A 21,553-nucleotide genomic window follows, 5' to 3' on the forward strand; every position below is an offset into this window, starting at 1 on the left:
CAGGGCCTCCAGAATGGGGGAAGAACATCTCTGTTGCTTTAGGTCACCAAGTCTGTGGCAGTTGCCGCAGCCTAGGACCCAGACACAGCAGGTTAAGTGCGAAATGCCCTGGGCTTCATGGTGTGCTGATCACAGAGGATCAGAGGTCCCCTGAGTGTCAGGGACCCCACCCACACTGCAAGTCACCTCTGCCCGAAGTAACTGTACTTATGTCTAAGGTAGACACTTAGTTGGCTGAGAGATTGGTGTGAGAGGAACCCTTACTTTTCACTGAATATCCTTATGAATTTTTTCATATTAAGACCATAAGTTTGATTTTCTCTCTCTGACAAGTGACTGTTTAATGTAACTGGGAATAAAATACTTTAATGGGTTCCTTCTGTAATCTGTGTACCCTAAAGAATTTTGCATGGGCTGGGGATATAGCTCAGTTGGTAGAGTGCTTGCCTTGCATGCACAAGGCTCTGGGTTCAATCCCCAGCATCACACACACACACACACACAAAAAAAAAAAAAAAAAAAAAAAAAGAATTTTGCCTAGGAGAACAGTACCAAGAAATGATTTGGAGGAAAGCAGAGACATTGCCTTTTATGGAAATTCCTGGGCTAGGAATGAATAAAATAAAATGCCTAAGAGTGTTCTAAGGATTAAATTGGTTCTTAATCTTTATCTGCAATTGTGAAATCTTGATAGCACTGAAAATTCAAATTTTTTGTAACTTTCTGATAGCAATATCAGACCAAACCCACACTTTTATAGTTATAAAATCTGACCTGATTTGATGTGGGATTATATAGTTTATTCCATTTAATGTTAATAATCATGCATTATGCAGATTCACATATGACATATGTACAATGCTATTTTTTTTACCATTTTTTCATTTGTTCTTTTTAGATATACCTGACAGTAGAATGTATTCTGAGATACCCATGCTATTTTTTTAAATAAAATTTAAAGTATATCTAAGAGTTCTGGATGAGGAAGTGTAGACCTATACCATTTTCTCTTTAAAAAAAAAAAAAAAGTCACCTCTGCCCATCTGTTGAAGGGAACCAAGTACATACGGGACTCCCCCAACTTATCATTCAACCACAGTGATATAGGCACACCCTGGCAGGGCTCCCTATATGAGCCCCTGTCACCTGTGCAGGGCCCGAAGCCTTGAGCAAGAGGCCACTGGGAGGCTGAACTAGCAGCCCCAGCCCAGAGCCCCAAAGTCACAACCACCATCGCCCACTCAGAGATGTCGCTGCAGAAGTGCAGCCCAAGGCCCCACCCGATCCTCCCCAGTAAAGCCACTGGGCACCCACCAGTTGCCCCTGTCAGGCCATGTTTGGCCCCAGGAGCTAATTGCAGAAGCTTCATGTTAGAAGAAACCACAAATACACTCTCGACCATGTTTTATGACTTTATAACTCACCAAATAAGCCTGAATCCTATAACCATAAAACAAAGCTGAAACAAGTTGGACAGGAACCAGCGTGGAGTGGGAGGGGGTGGGGAGTGTCCTTGCTGGAGATTAAGGTGCAGAGCAGGGCAGGGACCCGTCCACATGACGTGGGCACAAACCATCATCTGTGGCAGGGTCTCAAAGAACAGCCTGTGATCCCTAGAGATCCAGGGATCCCTGGAAGTCACGCCCTTCTTCCTCAGCAGACCTTCCTCCTGGTATCCCCAGTCAGGGATGGTTCCGGAAGCCTAGGCTGGCTTCTGAGGCTGGAGGAGGCCCTGACCAGGAGTGGGCCTTAATGCCTCCCTGGCTAAATTAAAGCCATACTTTATTTTACATTAAGGGGATTTTTTAAAAAGTAAAGTATCTACAACATTTAAATGTCATTAGTGATTACATTTTATTTCAAGCTGGTTGGAAATATTTTATTTCTAATGAGGTACATTTGATTTTAATATCCAGTTTACCAAACAGAGAGATTTCCGTGAAATGAGTGGAGACTGAGAGGGGCCCTTGCGGAGACCCGGGGCTCCAGAGGCATCTCTGCATGGATGGAAGCCCCAAGCCCCCCAGGGAGACCCCTCTCTGGAGAGACAGCTCTGGGGCTGGCCTGGCCTTGACCTGGTTGTTGTTAGCACAGAAGCCATGGAGTAAAAGCAAAACCCAACTGGAAGAAACTTCCCCCAGTAACTTCAGCAAAAATCTCAAGGTGTCTTGTTTTCCATTGTCCTGTTTTTTGGTTTTGTTTGGCGTTTTGGTTTTGCTTTGCTTTGCATTGACTACCTCTGAGGCTGAGCATCCAACTCCTCCACCAGCTGATGCCAATGCTAAAGACGGGCTCACATCCTTTAAGTGGTTATTGAGCACACGCCAGGCACTCGATGCCCCAGATCTGCTTTGATTATCCAGAGAAGTTGTTTCAGTTCATGTCCATCCCCGTTCTCATTCCTATCATCCAAAAAGTGTTGAAAACTTCAAGTATTTCCTTGATGTGGTGGGTGGCAGATCCCGACCCCCCAAATGGAGGCCCTTGGAGACTTCACGGATCTTGTAGAAAGGGGACCAGCAAGTTCTGCGGCAGAAACAGCCCTTGGAAAATCCTGGGCTCCACCTCAGCACCCTGTTGGCAAGACCTCTCTGAAATCCCACAGAAAGCTGGCCCTGGGAGATTCGGAGTAGGGGTGGGGCCTCCCGTCCTGTTCACCTGTTTGGAAGGGAAGTCGTAGGTGGACATTTACGTAGCTCCTCCAGAGTCACGGGACCTGGGCTGTGGGGTTCCAGCTCTGGTCTTCCTGTCACCCTGTGGTCCCACTTATGCTCATTTCCTCCCCAGGATCCAGAAGCAAGGCTAAGGGTCTCCCTGCGCTGCCCAGAGGGTCTGTTGATTGATTCAGTGACCAACTTCCCAACCCTCACCGTGAAGGTGTGAGTTCAGAATGGGCTAAACTGAGCCAGAAGGAACCCCGGATGTCATGGGAAATGTACCATTCAACCCTGGTAAAGACATCCTATAAAACAGAGGCCATCATCATGGCCTCTGGTCCCAGGTGCAAGTGCACATCCGATACCCAGGTGGGGCCTCTTCACTGTGAGTGTTTCACTCACACATGCACACACACACACACACTCACACACACTCACACACACACTCTCTCTCTCACACACACACACACACACACACACACGAGTCTTTCCTCTGCAGCCCCTAGTTCAGCATCTGCAGATTCAAACAACTGCACGTCAACAGCAACTGCATGTGAGCTGAACAGGGGCAAGCCACTCTTGCCATTCCCAACCGGAGACAGCAGTGATCCAGTGTTTGCCTGGTGTCATGTGTTACACATCCTCGAGAGATGATCCACTGTGTGTGGAACCACATGCGGGGTCAAAGCCCACCACTTCAGTTATGCGTGAGTTCCTGAGTTGGCCCTCCAGGTGAGGCCTGCCTGCTATCCACCCGCAATGGCCCTGGCGACCACGTGGTGCTCACAGGGATGGGACCCCTCAGAGATGGCAGGACCCACCAAGTGACCCATGCTGGGCTCTGCCAGGGAGCCAGGCTGGGCTGCTGGGGCTGTCTGTGGGATTCTAGCTGGTGGAGCCATGAGCTGTTGGGATGAGAGGCTGACATTTAACACACACAGTTCCCGTGATGGATAAATATTAAACACAGAACAGTGACAGGACTAAGTAAATAACTATTAGTCTCCGAGAGGAGTCTGCAGCAGGAGGAGGTGGGCTAATTGTTCGCTCTCTCCTAAGAGTAAAGAAGACTCACCAGACGTGGCCAGTAGAGGCCTGCTTGGTCTCCCCCCACCCCTCTTTCTCTCTCTCTCTCTCTGTTTTAATTATATTAAGTTGAACAATCTTATATTTGTCGAGAACAAAAAAAAAATAGGAGAGCCTATGGAAAGCCTGGCAATTGCATGACCTTCCTTCAAAGGGTGGAAGCTGCAGCCACAAGAGCCCTTGGTGACAGGGCACTTCAACCCACCCCACTGAGTGTTCAGAACAAAGTGAGAGCTGAAGACCCGGGAGGAAGGAGGAAGGAAATGTCGTTCCTGGGAGCCCAGGCTGGCTCTGGCCATCTGTGTCTACCTTGGAAATTCTCATCCTCTACCTTAGAAGCTAGTCCCTCAGCCTCCCCGGGGCTGGGCTCCAGGGACCCCTCAGATACCTGGATACACAGATGCACAGGCCCTGGATGTAAAGTAGTAGGATATTTGCATGTGACCCATGGCCTCCTCCCAGCTGCAGGAAACCATGTCTAGATTACCTACCATACTAATGCAAGGTACGCACCATGGAAACGTTCCTAGACTCTACCATTTAGGGAATATGGATGAGGAAGAGAGGTGGGTACATGTTTGGTGCAGTTTCACCTTCTTTTCCTGAGTATTTTTTATTGAATCTGCAGATGCAGAAGCCCAGAATCTGGAGGAGAGGCTGAATACAGATGGATGGATGGAGAGAGAGAGAGATGATGGATGGATGGATTGATCGATCGATAGATGATAGATAAACAAAAACGTGTGTGCATTCTATGAAACACCTCATCAGTCAATCTATCTATCATCTATCTATCTACCTACAAGCTACAGATCTATCTATCTACAAGCTACAAAGCCTGGCTGATCATGGTGCATTAAATCGGCCAACTTATGTTCTCTGAGCATCTCATGTAAGAGAAATATGCTACTGGACTCTGCCGGGAACAGCATGCATGACAAGTCAGGGCCGCTCCTGCACTGGTCAGCTACTGCTGCATCACAAATCACCCACAGACTGAGAGTCTTAAAACCATGATGCTTCTCACATCCCAAGGTCCAGAGACCAGGACCTGGGGGTGCTCTGCTCAGGACCTCCCCTGAGCCACCATCAGGATTCATTGGGGAAGGACTTGTTCCCAACTCTTTGGTTGGCAGGCTTCTATTTCTTGAAGGCTGAGGCCATGAGAGCGTCTGTTTCTTGCTGGCTGGTGGCTGGAGGCTGGCATCCGTGTCTTGCCCTGTGGGTCTCTCCATGGGACAGCATGCAACACGACCACCTGCTTCATCAAAGTCAGGAAGGGAGGGGATGTCTCAGCCAGATGGGGGCTTCATGCAACTTCATCACGAAAGTGACATCCCATCCCTTGTGTCATATTCTATCAGAGGCAAGTCACAGGACCTGCCCACACTCAGGGGAGGGTGCGAACACCAGAAGTAGGGAATCATGGGACCCCATAGTTTGCATGCCAGTAGGAAAGACAGACAACACAGACATAGCCAAAGAAAATCATGACTAATGGTGAAAAGTGTCGGGAAGGAAATCACAAGTGTGCTTTGATGGAAGAGGTGAGAAGCCAGATCAGGTATGATGGAGAGCTGGAGGGAGCAGTGGGGACATGAAGGATGAGAAGGAGCCCATCTCACTCTGAGTCCTGAGGCAGAAGGAAGAGCAAGTGAAACCCAGAGGTGGGAAGCAGGCCAGAGTGGATGAGTGCCACCAGCATGCTGGAGAGACCGAGGCTCAGGCCGCGAGGGGCAGTGGCCAGCAGAGCCTGGCGCTTCTTGGCTTGTGGATGCACCTCTCTGGCTGCCTCTGTCGCAGGTGGCCTCCTCGTCTTCTGTGACTCCGGGTCTGGACCCCAGTCCCATTGGATCAGAAGCCCACTCTGCTCCAGCAAGTCGTCCTCCTGATGGACACCTTCTTGCCTCTGCAAAGGACTGATTCCACAGGTGACTGGGGTGGGGACCTTGCTGGCCTTTTTTGGGGGAGACACTGTTCTGTCCCCACCAAGCACTCACTGGAAGGTTTGAAGGGGGATGTACTTATAAAGACTCCTTTAGTGACCATCCAGAGAGGAGCATGTGGGGACAGGGTCCAGGCATGCACAGGAGTCAGGCACAGTGACCATGCAGCCTGGGATGAGCTGGCTTTTGGGCAGTGCCAGGGAAGGGCGGCTGCAGAGGAAGCCCTGGACCAGCTGCCCTGGCTGGGATCTGCATCTCCATATTCTGGGGTGGGCGGCTTCTGGCTGGAGAAGTGGGGGAGCAGGAGGCCCTGAGTTTAATCCCTGGTACTCCCTGAAAAAAATGCTCAGTGATTTTTAAACAAGGGTTTCCAGTTTGCACTGAGCCCTGCAAATCCCACAGCTGTCCTGCATCTGAGTATGAACCACACATTGCTGAACTATAGTGCCCACAGGAACTTGTAGCCTAAGCAAGAAGAAAACATCTGTCTCCATTGGTGAGAGCTGAGTGGGCTGCTTTCTTACTGCAGCAAGCCCGGCCTATCCTCACTGCTCCTGGAGGTGATGGAAGGCCAAGGGCTTTGAGAGAAGACACAAAGGGGCCTGGAGGGAGGGAAACAGACCGATCAGAGTGTCTCAGCCTGAGTTGCAAGATCGAGGGCGTGAGACTGGCCCAGCTGGTATTTTTCCTCTTAGTCCAACTGCAGGGCCCTCCCTGACTTGGCCTATGCTGTGTTGGTGTAAGTGGTGACAAAACCTGTCTTAGGAGTGGTCAGATCTGGGTGCCCCTGCAGCCTTCTGAAGTCTATTACTTGGAGTTTTCTGGGTGGTGCCAAGAGGCATGTGGCCTGGCACAGGCTGCCTTCACCCACCTCCTTAGAGCCAGGTTAGGGTAGTCAGCCAGTTAGCACCAGTGTAAAATAAGAACTGAATTAGTCCATCCATCCATCCATCCATCTTTCCATCCATCCACCCATCTATCCACCCACCCACCCATCCGTCCTTCCATCCATCCCACCCAACTACCCATTCATCTATCCATGTATCCACCCATTTATCTCATCCATCCATTATCCATTCATCCTTCCATTCATCCATCATTCCTTCTACTCATCCACCCACCCGTCCACCCATCCATCTATCCATCCACCCACCCATCCATCAATCCACCAATCCATGCATCCACCCATTTATCTCATCCATCCATTATCCATTCATACCTCCATTCATCCAACATCTCATCTACTCATCCATCCCACCCATTTACCCATTCATCTATTCATCCACCATTTATCTCATCCACTTATCAACTAATCCATCCATCATCCATCTTCTATTCATCCATCATCTATCCCTCCCTCCATCCCTCCATCTCTTCATCATCCCTTCTACTCATTCCTCCCTCCATCCCTCCATCCATCCCTCCATCCATTCATCCATCATCCCTTCTACTCATCCCTCCTTCCCTCCCTCCCTCCCTCCATCATCCATCCATTCACACTGGTAAGCTCAACACTTGCACCTGCAGGCAGTGTGCTGGGAACACAGGAGCAGTGCCAACCCACCCTGGTGCTCACCCTCAGGAACTCCCTGTCCACACACGTGACCATAATGATGAGATTCCCTGAGAAGCACTTGCCATCAGCACCGTCCATTTGGTCCTAACTTCATTGTCATCACAGCCAACCCCCTGCCACCTGCCACACTTCCCCGGGTCTCTGATCAGACGTAGGACCTACTGGAGTCCCTGGGAAAGAAGGTGTCTCTTCCCAAAGAGCAGAGGTGGCAGTCGCAGCCATGCCGGTCTCCTTCCTGTGTTGGGACTCATGCTCAGAGGGGCTTAAGGGGAAAGAAGAGTCAAAGACAACTTGCCGTGACCCTTCACCAGGGAAGGGACACTCTGCAGCTCTGTAGGCCTGCCATGGTCCACAGTGGAGAGGGGCAGAGTCTCTGGGATTCAGGCAGAGTGGCTTCCGGTCACTTATGAGTGGAACATGATGTCACTTTCAAAGTGGAGACAAGGTGAGCCTTGGGAGATGTCAGGTCCTCATGGGGCTCAAGAACCAGAGGCAGGTTGGGGAGCATTCAACCCCAGCATGGTGGAGGGACACCAGGTGACCTCAGCATGGGAGAGAGTGATAGCAGCATGTACCTGGGTGTCTGCTCCTGTACCTGCCTTGCAGGAGGGGACAGGGACTCCATGGAGGGAAGCCACTTGTGCCCATCCTAGAGTAAGCAGGTGGCAGGATGGCAAGTTGAGCTCAGATCCACCTGATTCAAGGGGCCAAGGCCTTGCCCACGCCTGCTGTGTGCTGGGCCGGGGTGGGTCTTGGACGACTGACAGGGAGTTGGTGAGGCTCCCCTGCTCAGTGGCTGAAGTGGATTCAAGAGCCAAAAGCTGGAGCCCATGCTCATGTTTACCTTTGAAAATCTTATTTCTTGCCTTTGGCAGAACTACAAAACCAGCACTGCATTCAGGATCACAAACATCAATTCTGTTAGACGTCTCCTTGCTCCCCTCTGAAATCTCTCCCTCCCTCTGACTAGACAATTATGGATCTGCTCTCTTCCTTTTATAAAATTCCATGTTAATGGAAGCATAGAGCATGTAACCTTTCTCATCTGCCTTCTTACATCAGCACAACACCTCTGAGATATTCAAGTTTTTGTATGTATCAACAGCTCATTCATTTTCTTTGCTATGTAGTATTCCATTGTGAGAATGTGCAGGTCTGTTGATTCATTCAGCCATCGACAGGCATTATTCAGATTACTTCTAATTTGACTATTAGAGATAAAGCTGCCAGGAATGTTGGCATACAGTCTTGTAAGGATACAAGCTTTCGATTATGTTGGGTGAGTACCTGGGGGTAAAATGGTGTTATCATATGATAGCAGTATTTTAGAAAATAAAAATCATTTCCCCCCAAATGGTGTACAATTTATGTTCCCTATAACAGTAAATAAGTGGCCCAGTTTCTGGACTTTCAAAAAAGTATACAATAATTTCTCATTGTGATTTAAATTTATCTTCTCTTAATGACTACAGATGTTGAGAATCTTTTCATTGCTTATTTGCCAAATATGTACCTTCTTTGCTCAATTATCTATTCAACACTTTTTGGTCTTTTGTAAACTAAGCTTCTTATTTTGAGATAATTGTAGCATTGATTTTAAGCATGTACCCATAGCAGGTTGTTGATTTTCTTATTATTGAGTTTTGAGAGTTCTTTATATATTCTGAATGAACTATACTCTTGGAAATGTGATGTGGAAATAACTTCTCTTCATCTGTGAATCTTCACATTCCTTTAACATTCTCTTTCAAAAAGCAAAAGCTCTTAATTTTTATGAAGTCCCCTTTATCAACACTTTCTTTTATGGATGATGGTTTTATTGTCATATCAAAGAACATAATACCTAACCCCCTAAGATCACAAAATCGTTTTCCCTTATTCTTCCTCTAGAAGGTTTGTATTTGTTGGTTTTATGCTTTGAACTTTGATCAATTTTGACTTTATATATATATATATCTCCTTATTTTTCCAAGACCATTTGTTGAAAATACTCTCATTTCAGCGATAAATTGTGGATGTACATTTGTTGGAAAACAATTGATCATATAAGTATGAGTCTATTATGAACTCTATTCTGTTCTATTGTTTTATTTCTCTAAACTTTGATAGAAGAATATCCTGCTATCCTAACTTTTGAAATACATTGTATAAGTATTCTTGCAAATTTTTTAGTGTTTTTTCAAAGCATTTGGGTATTCTACATTCTTTAATTTTCCATATTAGAATCAATTTTTTTAGAATCATTTTATCAATTTCTACCCAAAAAATATGCTGCTGGCATTTTGATTAGAATTATGTAAAACTTTTAGATTAATTTGAGGAAAATTAGCATTTTTGACAATATAGTCTGTTAATCCATGAATATGGTGTGCCCCTCCATTTATTTGAACATTCTTTAATTTCTTCCAACATTATTCTATGGTTTTTCAAAAATACAGTCTTGCCCATCATTTCTCAGATGTATCCTAATTTTGTATTTTCACAGGCTATTTGCAAACTGTAGAAGTTTTATTACAGTTCACAATCATTCAATTGTAGCATATAGAAATGCAATTAATTTATACATGAATCTTGTTTCTTCAACCTTGCTAAAATTACTTATTAGTTCAGTAATTCTGGTGTATATACTACTGGAATTTCTACAATGATGATCATATTGTTTGCTAATAAATCTGAATGGCTTCTGTATTTCTTTCTCTTTCTTGCTTTATTGCACTGGCCAGAACTTCCGGAACAATACTGAACAGAAATGCTGATATCAGACCTCTTTACCTTGTTCCTAATATTAAAGGGAAAGCATTCAGTGTGATATTAATTAGAGGTTTTTCATGGATGACCTTTATCACATGGAGAAAGTTTTCTCCTATTCCTACTTGCTGGAGGTTTTTTTTAATAAGAGGAATTGATGTTGAACTTTATTGATAATATTTTTATTCTGTGACTACTGAGAAGATTACATGGTGTTTCATTTTTAGTTTGTTAATGAGATTGCACTGATTTTTAAAATGTTAAACTGGTCTTATGTTCCTGGAATAAATTCCATGTGGTGATGATGTATTATCCTTTCTATGAATTACTGGATTTGGTTTGCTAGAATTTTGTTAAGAGTTCATGAAGATGTCGGTTTATATCATTTTTATCTACATTAGTGTTCTTATGATTTGAATATCAAGGTAATTCTGACTTCATAGAAGGGTTTGTGTAGACATGGTGCTGTCTTCCTTCACTCTTTGGTAGAATTCACCAGCAAAGCCATTTAGGCATGAAATTCTCTGGGTAGGAATGTTTCTATCTACATATTCAACATCCTTAATAAATTTATAAAGCTAGCTGGGTTACTGCTTTCTTCTTAAATATGGTTTGATAGTTTTTATCTTCAAAGAACTGTGTTCATTTTATATAAATTGTTTAAATTTTTACCATAAAGTTGTTCACAATCTTCCTTATTAAGCTTCTAATATCTGTAGTATGGGTAGGGATATGCCTCTCTTGTTCCTGATGTTAGGTCTCTCTCTCTCTCTCTCTCTCTCTCTCTCTCTTTCTCTCTCTCTCTCTCTCTCTCTCTCTCTCTCTCTCTCTCTCTCTCTCTCTCTCTCTCTCTCTCTCTCTCTCTCTCTCTCTCTCTCTCTCTCTCTCTACACACACACACACACACACACCCCAGATTAGTCTGCCAGAGCTTTTTAAATTTCTATTCATTTGTCCAACAATTAACCTTTGTGTCCAGTGATTTCATCTGTTGAAGAGAGACAGAGACAGAGAAAGGAACATCCGGGCCTCCTCTGCCTCCCCTGAGCTGGCACACAGGTGACTTGCCATGCGTGTTTCTGTGCCCACCAGGCTGATCAGAAAAGCAAGGCTGTGAACTGTGCCATGCTGTGTGGCTCAGGGGACCGAGCAGGGGACTACCCCACCTTGCTCCACGGACCTGCAGCCTCCCTGCCGATGGGTGCTCAGAAATGGTGCAGGATGGTCCCCCAACTTGGACCACAGCATCAGTTGTCCCTGGTGAAGCAGCTTCCTGCTGCCGAACTGCTGCTCTGTGTGGTTCACAAGGATGTTAGCTGGGAACAAGTGGCACGGCCATCTCTCTGTCCTGGCTGTAGACCCCATGGCATGCCCAGCCCAGAATGCTCACTGGAGTCCCACTGATCCAGGTCACCAGGCCCCAGGGGGCTGGTGTGCCCACACTTTCCTGCCTGACCCACACATCTGTCCCTAGCAGGTGTGTGCTCCAGGCGGCAGGCACTTGGAGCCGCTGACTGGAAAGCAGGCTGCTCACCTGTGACGAAGGAGGCTGTTCTTCTCTGAGGCCTTGGACACAGAGGTTTCCAGGGTGGCTAATTACCTGACAGGCAGCACAATATCACCCACTGGCCTTTTAGCTCTGCGAATAAAGCCATTTTCTCATCCCTTTGTCCTTCTCTTGTGATTTCTTGGCCAACGCAGGTTTTGCACAAGGAGAAAGTTCCACAAAGGTTGCTTAAGGCAGGGTTCAGCCTTCAGAGTGCCCCAGCTCCTCACCTGGCAGGGGACAAGTCCTTCAGGGAGCCAGGAACCTAGTAGAAGGTGAGGGCCCCTGCTGTTGGTCCTGAAAGTCCACCAGGACACGTAAAGAATGGCACACAGCTTGTAGGTCCCCCTAAGAATTAACTGAAGTGCTCTCATGTATGCCAGAGGAATTAGTCTAATATAAGTTTTATTTAAATAATAGAGATTAATTTCTTAGGCCAGATCATTGGAATTTAATGGGGGTATTTTTATTTTAAAATAGGTGCCTTCTAACCACTCCGTTAGCTGATCAATGGTGCCAAATCACTGGGAGCAACGTCTTTCCCAGGGTATAGAACTTTCGATGCTAAATCCAGTACAGTTCTTGGAAAGCCAGGACAATGAGTCACTCTGTGAATGAGTCAGTCCTGTTCCAGACCCTGAGAACAAAGCCATGACCATCACCCACAGCCCTGTCCTCATAGAACTGACTCTCTAATGGGGAGAAAAGAAGAAACAATAAGCCAAGAAAATAGTTACAAGTGGTAAGTGTTATGGGGACAAGAAAGATAAACAGCAGTAAGATCATTCAGGAGGCTTTCTTTGGCAGATGACAAGTGTTCGGTCCCTGGCAGAGATGTGTGTGTGGTGTTTGAGAGAAAAGGCTGTGCAAGAAAATGTGATGGCAAGTGCAAAGGCCCTGGGGCAGTGTGGCCTTTTGTGCAAGAAGTCAGAGGGCACCCCTTGTGGTTGAAGCTTCCATATGCACTTGTACGGATGGGAATATGTCTGCTGGGGAGCAATGAGAGGAGATGAGGTTGAGGCAGGAGAAGCAAGCAAAGATCAGACCATGTAGAACCTCCAGACCAACTAAAGGTTTGGTGTTCACTCTCAGTGCAATAGAAATGGTGGACCCTGAAGCTCTGCTTCCTGACTCCTCCAATCAAATCCTTGACTCATTGCCTCCCAGCCTCCCTTCTTTGGAGAAAGTGCCTTCCTGGGCTATCTATGTGCCACTAAATACAGCAATAGCTGCCCTCTCCAGAGCTTCTGTGGTGAAGTGTCTGTGAGGCTCTCTGGCCCACTGCAGTTGTCCTGGGTGGACTAATAGGTCACTTCTCACTGGTGGTCCTCCTGCTACAGAGGATGGGGACACTTTCATCCCACATCCACACAGAGGGCAAGATGAGTTTTTGAGTTCTTTCCCTTAATGTCCCTCGGCTGCCCCTGCCTAAATCCCATGTTGCCAGGTTCCCAATTGCTGCCCTGGGCTGGGAGGAGGAGTTGTTTGGGTTTGTGCTGAGTTTTAGCAGCACCACCTCAAAGTACCCCAGGGCCAAGACCTGGGCGAGCTGCTTCCCAGCCACCCTCTCCTCCAGCCAGCTGCAAGCCCTGCCTTTCCTCTGAGGGTTGGAGATCTCTCTTCTCTTCTCCTCCTGGGAAAAGCTGTACAGTTGTTCTTACTGCTTCGCTGCCACACTGTGCCGAGAATTCTATGTGGGTACCTGGAGGCAGGCAGGTCCACAGCAGCTCAGCCCATGATGCCTCTGAAGTTCTCCATGATCTGGCAGTTCTTTATTGTTTTTTCTGTTTTTCTCTGACTATCAGGTTGCTAAGGACACCGTGCCTTCAATGCAGAGCAAAGTCCCCAAGTGTCTGATCCCTCATTTGCTGCTGCTGCATCCTCAAGGAAGCATGTGTGTATGTGTGTGTGTGTGTGTGTGTGTGTGAGAGAGAGAGAGAGAGAGAGAGAGAGAGAGAGAGAGAGAGTGCTGAGGAGGTAGGAAAAGCAGGCAAAGCCAAAAGAAAGACTCATTGAAAGAGGGAAGAGAACAGAGAATAAAGGAGAAAAAATGAGACAGAGGAGCAAAGGAGTCCATGTGGGGGAGGGGGAGCCTGAGAGATAAGAAAGAAGGAAAGAAACTGAACAGGACAGAAGAGAGGGGAAACATAAGTTTTGGGGAAGAGGAAACCAGAGAGGTAAGAGAAGACCAAGGAAAAGAAAGGAGACAGGCATGATGGCCAGACTCGGAGACCTGGCAGCTGGGGAGGCTGAGGCAGGAGGACTGCAGGTTGGAGGCCAGCCTCACTGACTTTGTAAGGCCCTCAGTGACTCAGCAAGACCCTGTCTCAAAATAGAATATAAAAAGTGCTAGGATGTGGTTCAGTGGTTGGGGCCCCTTAGTTCAATCCTTGGTACCCACCCCCCAAAAATCATATGGCATAAATGTGAGCGCATGTATGCACGTATACATGCATGTGTGTGTGTAAACACGTGTCCACACGGGCACATGCTGTGTTCCTGAGCATTACAACCCTTTCTGCATTTTGAAGAACTCAATTTTGAAACAAGAAGAAAAACTTAATGAAGAAACTTGCTTCTATTAACCCTGGTGCTGGTGAAGGCCTTGGGCTGGGTGGCCACACCAGGGCCCACTCTCCCGGTGCCAGCCAGGCTGATGTGGGCCCAGAAGCCCACCAAGAGCCCAGGCAGGTGTCTCACCTTGGATAACTGCACCCGGCTTCTGCAGGAATCTGTCCGATCCTTTTTCAAACTAGGTATACATTCAGCATCTACCTAACGGGGGAAGAGAGGGAGGGGTGGGAAGGAGATTTCAATGGCCTGAGGCTGACCATTGTCCTAAAATGGTTTGAAAGGAAACAGAGCAGTTTGGAGGCACATGGTCTGTGTTGAAAGCAAGCTGTGGCCCAGGGACACTCAGGAGGCTTCCTAACTGGCTGCTTACTTAATCCTCTCAAGCCCCCACCAGGCAGGGATCTGCAGGACAGGGATCAGCAGAACATGTCTGGCTGAGGGAACCAGGCTCAGAGATGTCAGGACAGTTGCCCAAGGTCACACAGCCTGTGCAAAGAGGGTGTGAAACCTGGTCTGTCTTAGCCAAGCCCAGGGCCCTTCACAAGTGGCCAGCTCTTCCCTGATCGCCAAGGGCCACTTCAAGCCACCATGTCCTGATAACCACCTGGTGGGAGCCCATGTGCCAGGTGCAGAGCGCCAGCTCAGGTAGCTCTCCCCTCCCTGGGGTGGCCTCGGCCTCCCTGCTCACTGCCCTTCTCTCACCCACACTCCCACAGGTGGCTGTCCTGGAGTTCCAAAGTCGCTAAAGGAAGGTGGACATGTAAGGGGTCTCCCGGGCTGAGAGTCTGTGAAATAGCCCAGAAGCCACGGGACTTTCATAAAAAACAATTTCCGAGTGCACAGAGGGTATGAGAGGCCCGATGTTTTCCATTCCTTTTCTTCGCTTTTGATGAAAACACGCCACCATCCACAGGTGGGAAGCCCACAATGATCACTTGGCAGTTGGGGTCACGTGCCTGCACACAGTGTGCACTGGGTGGGAGGGGCATGGACTGGGGCCTCTGCGGGGGTGGCCTTCCTCTCCTGGCCTCCCTGTCCCCATCACAGACCATCTCAGATGACCCAAGCTCCACTGGGCATGAGGAGGAGTCTGGGCCGCGGTGCCCCCCTCAGGCTCATCACCTGCGCTTCACCTTGTCCCAGGCTCCGGCTTCTGCAAAAGATGGTTCCTCAAAAGAAGCTAGTGTGACAGATGCGGGGAGAAGGGAACAGGACTGAAATGCCCCGCTGTGTGACCTTCAGCTAATGACTTAGCGTCTCTGTGTCTTCAACCCAATGGGAATAGGGACTGTTCTACTGCATTTCCTGTTACAGTGACAGGGAATGAGGGCAGAGCAGCCCAGGATGATGTGACTGGCCCAGAATGCCACCAGATAGATTAGGCCGACTGCCACTTGTGAAGGTGACGGGAAGCTCAGCTGAGCTGCTTGTGCTGAGATTTAAAGGGAGCTGGAGGAGCAACGGAGACTGGGGAGGGGCGGGGCAATTCAGGAGGAGAGGGGCACCCAGGCTGGTCCTGCCCTTGAGCTCCTGTGGGCCCAGAGTGCAGGGCCAGCTCCCCGGGCATGTGACCTCTGCCCTTTCCCACAACAAAAGCAGGGCGCTGTGCGGTCTGTGGTCGTGAAATTCTCACCACTGGGGACGAGGGCCACGCTGCCATTTGGCACTGACTCATGAATGTAGCCTCCTGGTGGCCCTTCAGGCTCCACCCTGCAGAGCTGGGTCCTGGGGTGGTGACCCAGGGTGGCTGGTGGTGCTGCCCAGGCCCTTCCACTGAGGTGCCCAGCACTTTGCTGAATCTCACAGGGGGCTTGGTGCTAAATAAATGCATGGCTGACATGTGGAGGGGTTGGGGACTCGTTGCTCAAGGTGGCAGAGGGAGGGGTGGGTCCCAGGGATCTGCAGCCTGGCGACTGGGTTCAGATCCTAATCTGCCACTCTCCAGTCCTGGGTCCTCGCACTTCTCCCTGCATCCTCCGTGACACGCTGACCCTGTCCCCAGAGTGGGCACAGTGGATGACAGCACCGCCTCTCTTCCAGGCTCTGGATGATCAGGTGGGATTGTGTGGGAAGCATCATGCCAGACGCTTCAACCATGAGTGTTGAAATTCACAGACAACCGACCATGTGGATCCCAGGGTTCCCTGTCTGCAGAGTCAGCCAACCTCAGACCAAAAATACTCAAAAAAAAAAAAAAAAAAAAAAAAAGTTCCAGAAAGTTCCAAAGAGCAAACCTTGAAGGCACACCAATGCAGTGCTGCATGGGTGCCCCCTGCCCGCCTGGGCTCACAGGCCTCAGCCTCCCATGCTGGCCTGGCCTCTGGATGCTGGGTCGTCTGGCTGGGACAGCTGTGTCCATCCTGGACACGAATAGATGTCCTTTCTTGCCCTTGTTCCCTGAACGACAAAGCACAGCAACCACTTACCCAGCTGTAGACCATGTGAGGGGTTTTCAGTCCTCTAGAGAAGCCGTCAAGTCCAAGGAGGCTCCTGGGGTTACAGGCTCCATGTTACATGAACAGCTTGCTCGCTCTGTCTTGCTATGGTGAGGGGTGGTGGCTGGGACTGTGCCCCTGGGAGACACCGCAGGAACTGTCTCCATTGAGTGTCTACGGTGTCTTCATTGAGTGTCTACGGTGTACCAGGCGCTGGGCTAGACCCTGAGCACCCCACGATGATCCAGACAGACAGGCGACCACCAGGGTTTGCAGCCCAGACTCTCAGGCAGAGAATGAGCAAGCAGGTGGGCAGAGGCTAGGTTCCTTCACGGGTGACCTTCACTCTGAGCAGCCTGGGGGGCTGAGGACCAGGAGTGGGGACTGGGCTGTCCATCGCATGAAGGTTCCTTCCCTCCCCGAACCCCAAACTCTTTGTGAACCAAAGGCTACAGATTTCAGTCCTGCCCCCCTGCCAACCCATTACTATTGGAGAAGGGAGTTGTTTTCCAGAAATTTCCAGATGATTCCCCCAACTTCATATCTGGACCCGACCCTGGGCCTCTCCCACCGCCAGGAGGGGGATGTCTCCCTGAGAACACCAGTCAGGGGCCCTGACTAGGAGCTCATGAGCCTGAAGAACAAGTTTGAAAGGGAAGCGAACAAATTATCCTGATAATTTGTTTAAGAATGTGGGTGGAGTCACCCAAGAAAAATGAGAGCCAAGAAGACGGTGGGCTCCTAATGAATGTGAGGGTAATGAATAAACCCATTTAGGCCTCGCTTGGCCCTGATCCTCCCAGGCTTAGATTGAAAAATGGAACATCTGTGATGATTTAATTGACATCTTAATAACAAACAGGCCTGGAGAAACGTGCGGATAATGCCTTTTATTGCTGGTGTAGCTTTTGCACTGCAGCTTGAATGAAAACACTGGTCATTAATTGTTTTAAGCGATTCTATTAAAAAGTGTCTGCAAGTGTTGTGTGCCAAATGTTTATGCTGCAGCTGGGCTGGCGACAGGAATACAGATGAGCCCGGAGAGCAGGCCGGAGCCAGCACCTCCGGATTCACTCACCCCACCCACTGCTGGAGAGACGCCCCGTCCTTTTATCTATTTATTTTTTCAGAAGCGATTGGTGGGAGGACTGCTCACCTCTCTTCCATCTTCCCCCCAAATCTCCGCTGTCAGCCTCGGATGGGTGGAAGGATGGGTGGTGACCTCCTGACCATGGGGTTTACTGGCTATGCTCCTCCAGGCCCAGCTGGGGAGGGTGCCCAAGCTGCTTCCCATCCGTAACCCTCTTGCTTCCTTGTTTGGAAAATGGGAGTAATACACCAACCCATCCATCATGGGTTCCAGTCACTGGGAACCTCTGGATCATCCTCAGATACAGATTGTTGGGGGCTGAGTTGGACCAACTGGTTTCCTGGATTTGGCATCTCTGATGTGCCAGGCCGTGAGGGGGACCGTGGCTTCTGCCCTCTGTGGACCCTCCTGGGTGACTGTGAAGTCGGTACTGTGTGGCTCTGGGCTACCTCCATGTCTCAGCCAGGATGCACGTTAGCTCCCCTGGGGACTCTCCCAGCCTGCTGGGCCCTCCAGCCCTCCAGGTGCGGATTTCATCAGCAGGGGGCAGGACCCAACCCACAGTGTGTTTCCAAGCTTCCCAGGGCGGGGGTGCTCCCCACAGCAACTGGAGCCAGGGTGTAGAATCAACGGCAGCCAAGCTACTCGGTGGCATGTAGGAAAGAAATAGAGTCTATGGAGGAAGAACCTGAGAAGCAACCAGGGACGGCTTCCTGGAGGCAGTGATGTTCCTCTGTTCCCATGCGGGAAAAGCATTCCAAGCAGAGGGAACAGCACGCGCAGAGTGTGCCAGGTGAGGGAGGCAGTGGGGAGGTGGACCAGCTGGAGAAGTGAATGTGCCTGCCCAGGAGAGGGGCAGGGCCAGGACACAGTGCATGTGGCCATGACGTGGTATGGACTCAGGTTAGATGGCAGAGGTACCCCTGGGGAAACTCCTGTGGCATCCCAGAGAGCCATGGTGTGACTGGGCTGCCTCCCCAGAGGGGACCCAACACAGCCTGGCTCCCAGAGCAAGGCCAGCCCAGCCCAGAGCATGGGGGCGCCAGACCTGGGAAGGGGAGGGGGCTGGGTCCCAGATGGTGGTCACATCCCTTGATGGTCCTGGCCTCTCACCCCAACTCCAGGCGTCTGTTTGAGGACCCCCACTCATGTCTGAGTCTTAGGCCCAGCACCCACCTGAGTGCTTCCAGACCTGCTGTGTCTGAAGAACGGGGAGGATCAGCCGATGTGCTCAGGGTCCATCGCCTGGCCTCTGGTTCCATCTGAATTTCTCGCTTCTGAATATCTCCCAATTTTATTTTCACTTCAAGACAAGTCATGCTGGGCACGGTGGCACATGCCTCTCATCCCAGGGGCTCTGGAGGCTGAGGCAGGAGGATCATGAGTTCAAGGCCAGCCTCAGCAAAAGCCAGGCCCTAAGCAACTCAGTGATGCTCCTGCAGCACTGAACAGGAACCCCGGGGGTGGCGACCTAAATGTCCACCCAAGGGAGAAAGAGAAAGGCATGGTGACTGACCCGAGAGAGACCGTTAGGTGGTGATGGTGGTGGTGATGGTGGTGGTGATGGTGGTGGTGATGGCAAATAACTCTGTAAGTGGGACGCAGGAGACCCTGGCTGGTCTCCAGAGAGAACCCCGTTTCTCACGGTGGTTTATTTGCTCAGGTGGTTCTCTCTGCCCACCCGGAGCTGGTTTGCTCTGAACGACCAGCTCAAAATCAACTCCTGCTAGGCAGCTCTCATTTCTTGCCAGAGGGAGGAAAGTCACCCTTCCCTCCTTGGACATGGCCTTGGGTTTTCGCGTGTTTCAGTCCTAACATCCTCCCAGGTGCACATGGTCCTCCTGGGTATTCTTGTACAGCCAGCTGCCCACAGCTATGGGTTTTGCATCTGTGGATTCAACCAAGGGCAGATGGAAAATAATTGAAAAAAAAAAAACAAAAACTGATTGCAGTGAACATGTACAGACTTTTTAGTCTTGTCATTATTCCCTAAATAATACAGGATAACAACTATTTGCACAGCATTTACATCATATTGGTACTGTAAGTCATCGGGGGGGTGATTTAATGTATAAGGGAGGCTGTGGGTAGGTTATGTGCAAACACGATGTCATTTTTCTACAAGGGAGTTGAGCATCCTGGGTCTTGGTTTCCATGGAGGGTCCTGGACTCAATCCCCTGCAGATACCAAGGGGTGACTCTACTTACATGCCACTTGCTGGAAAGATCCTGGATCTCTGAGTGACTGTATGGAACAAACCTCATCATCCGCGTCAGACAAGACATGACACAAACAGAACAGGAGGAACCCAGCTCTGGTTCGATCCTCTAATGAGGAGTGTCGAGGGAAAGGTGGAGAGCAGCTGGGGGAGGTTCTCTGGACCGCTGACAACCTTCCATCTCTGGACTTGGGTGAAGTTCCACGGGTGTTCCTTTGGTGCATGATTTCTGTGGTTATGTTCTGTGTCATCTCAATAGAGGTGTGTCACACTTCAGTGAAGAATGCACATATTCATATTCATCGAGGAAATGTTTAGAACTACAGCAAAGCTCAACAAAAATGAAAACCATGCTCAGCTCTGCATCTCAAGGGTGTCTTCCAGCCCCATTTTGGTTAATGTTGGATTAGTCAATTTTCTCTGCACAGAGTGGAAGAATCCAGAGGTGGAGTGTTTTAGTCATGGAGCCCTCTTCCAAACAGAGCCTTGAATGTCAAATGTTCTCAGTAAACAGGTTGCATTAGAGATGATTTCATCCTGAACCTACTGCCCTTGGGTTTTTCTACTGTGGCTGAGACAGTGCTGTGGGTTCGCCAACCCTTTGGTTTTCCTCCTGGACACACAGGAAGACTACATTTCCCAACTTCCTTTGCACTGGACCAGGGTCAGGTGACCAAGTTCTGGCCAATGGAATGGGAGTAGAGGCAATGTCAGCCATTTTTAGGCCTGGTCACTGCATCTCCTGAGCTATTTTTTTTATGCTCTTTGTGGATCTCTTTAGAGGAACTCAAGTCCATAAGGATGGTGGAGCCACCTAGATAGAAGCAACTCAGGCACCCTGAATGGCTATGTGTGGCCATGCTACATTTGACAGTGCCACAGCATTAAATAAATCTCTGTTAGGTTGAGCCATTGAGAACTGGAGCTTGTTATAGCAGCTAAACTGCCCCCATTGGTCCAACTAAAATCGATCTTTCTTCTCATTCCCGTATTATTCTGGACAAATGTGAAGTCATTTAAAAATTTTTTTTAATTAGAATAAAAGAATAAAAAAATTGATGTAGAAAGATAAAACAGAGTCAGTCACAACACTCAACAATTTCTATGTTGAAACCAAGACCCAAACTACATGTGGATCAAAAATTTAGCTCTGAGCTTTCTAGCAGCCAAGGTGAAAATGTAAGGAAGACCCCGAGTCCTTGAGAACAATCAACATTGTTTGCTGAGGTCAGATAGGCTGTGAGTTACGGGATTTTATTTTCTTTGCTATCTTCATAAAAATGATCTGAGCACAAGGACGCAGCCCTCCAAAATCACCCAGCACCTTTTCTGCAGAGCAAACCCTTTCCCACACTTGTGTGACACGAGATTCTGCTCCTTGCACAGGGCTCTCAGGTCTCTGTTGGCCCGTTTCTCCGTGAGAGAGGAGACTCCACTTCTTCATTTGGTGTCCATGACTCTGGTGTCTGGTGCAGGGCAGGACACACAGGGAGCGTGGGTACTCCTGACAGTGAATGTGCAATGTGTGCCTGAGTGTGTGCTGTGTGTGTCAGCCTAGGGCCCTGGGACTCCTGAGCACTGCTCTGGGACCACACGTGGGGTGTGTGTACATGTGCACACACACATGTATGGTTGCTGGGCATGTAGTGTGTGTGTGTGTTGAGTGTGTATATTTT

The sequence above is a fragment of the Sciurus vulgaris genome, assembly GCF_902686455.1.
Source record: "Sciurus vulgaris genome assembly, contig: HiC_scaffold_138_arrow_ctg1, whole genome shotgun sequence".
Classification (NCBI taxonomy): domain Eukaryota; kingdom Metazoa; phylum Chordata; class Mammalia; order Rodentia; family Sciuridae; genus Sciurus; species Sciurus vulgaris.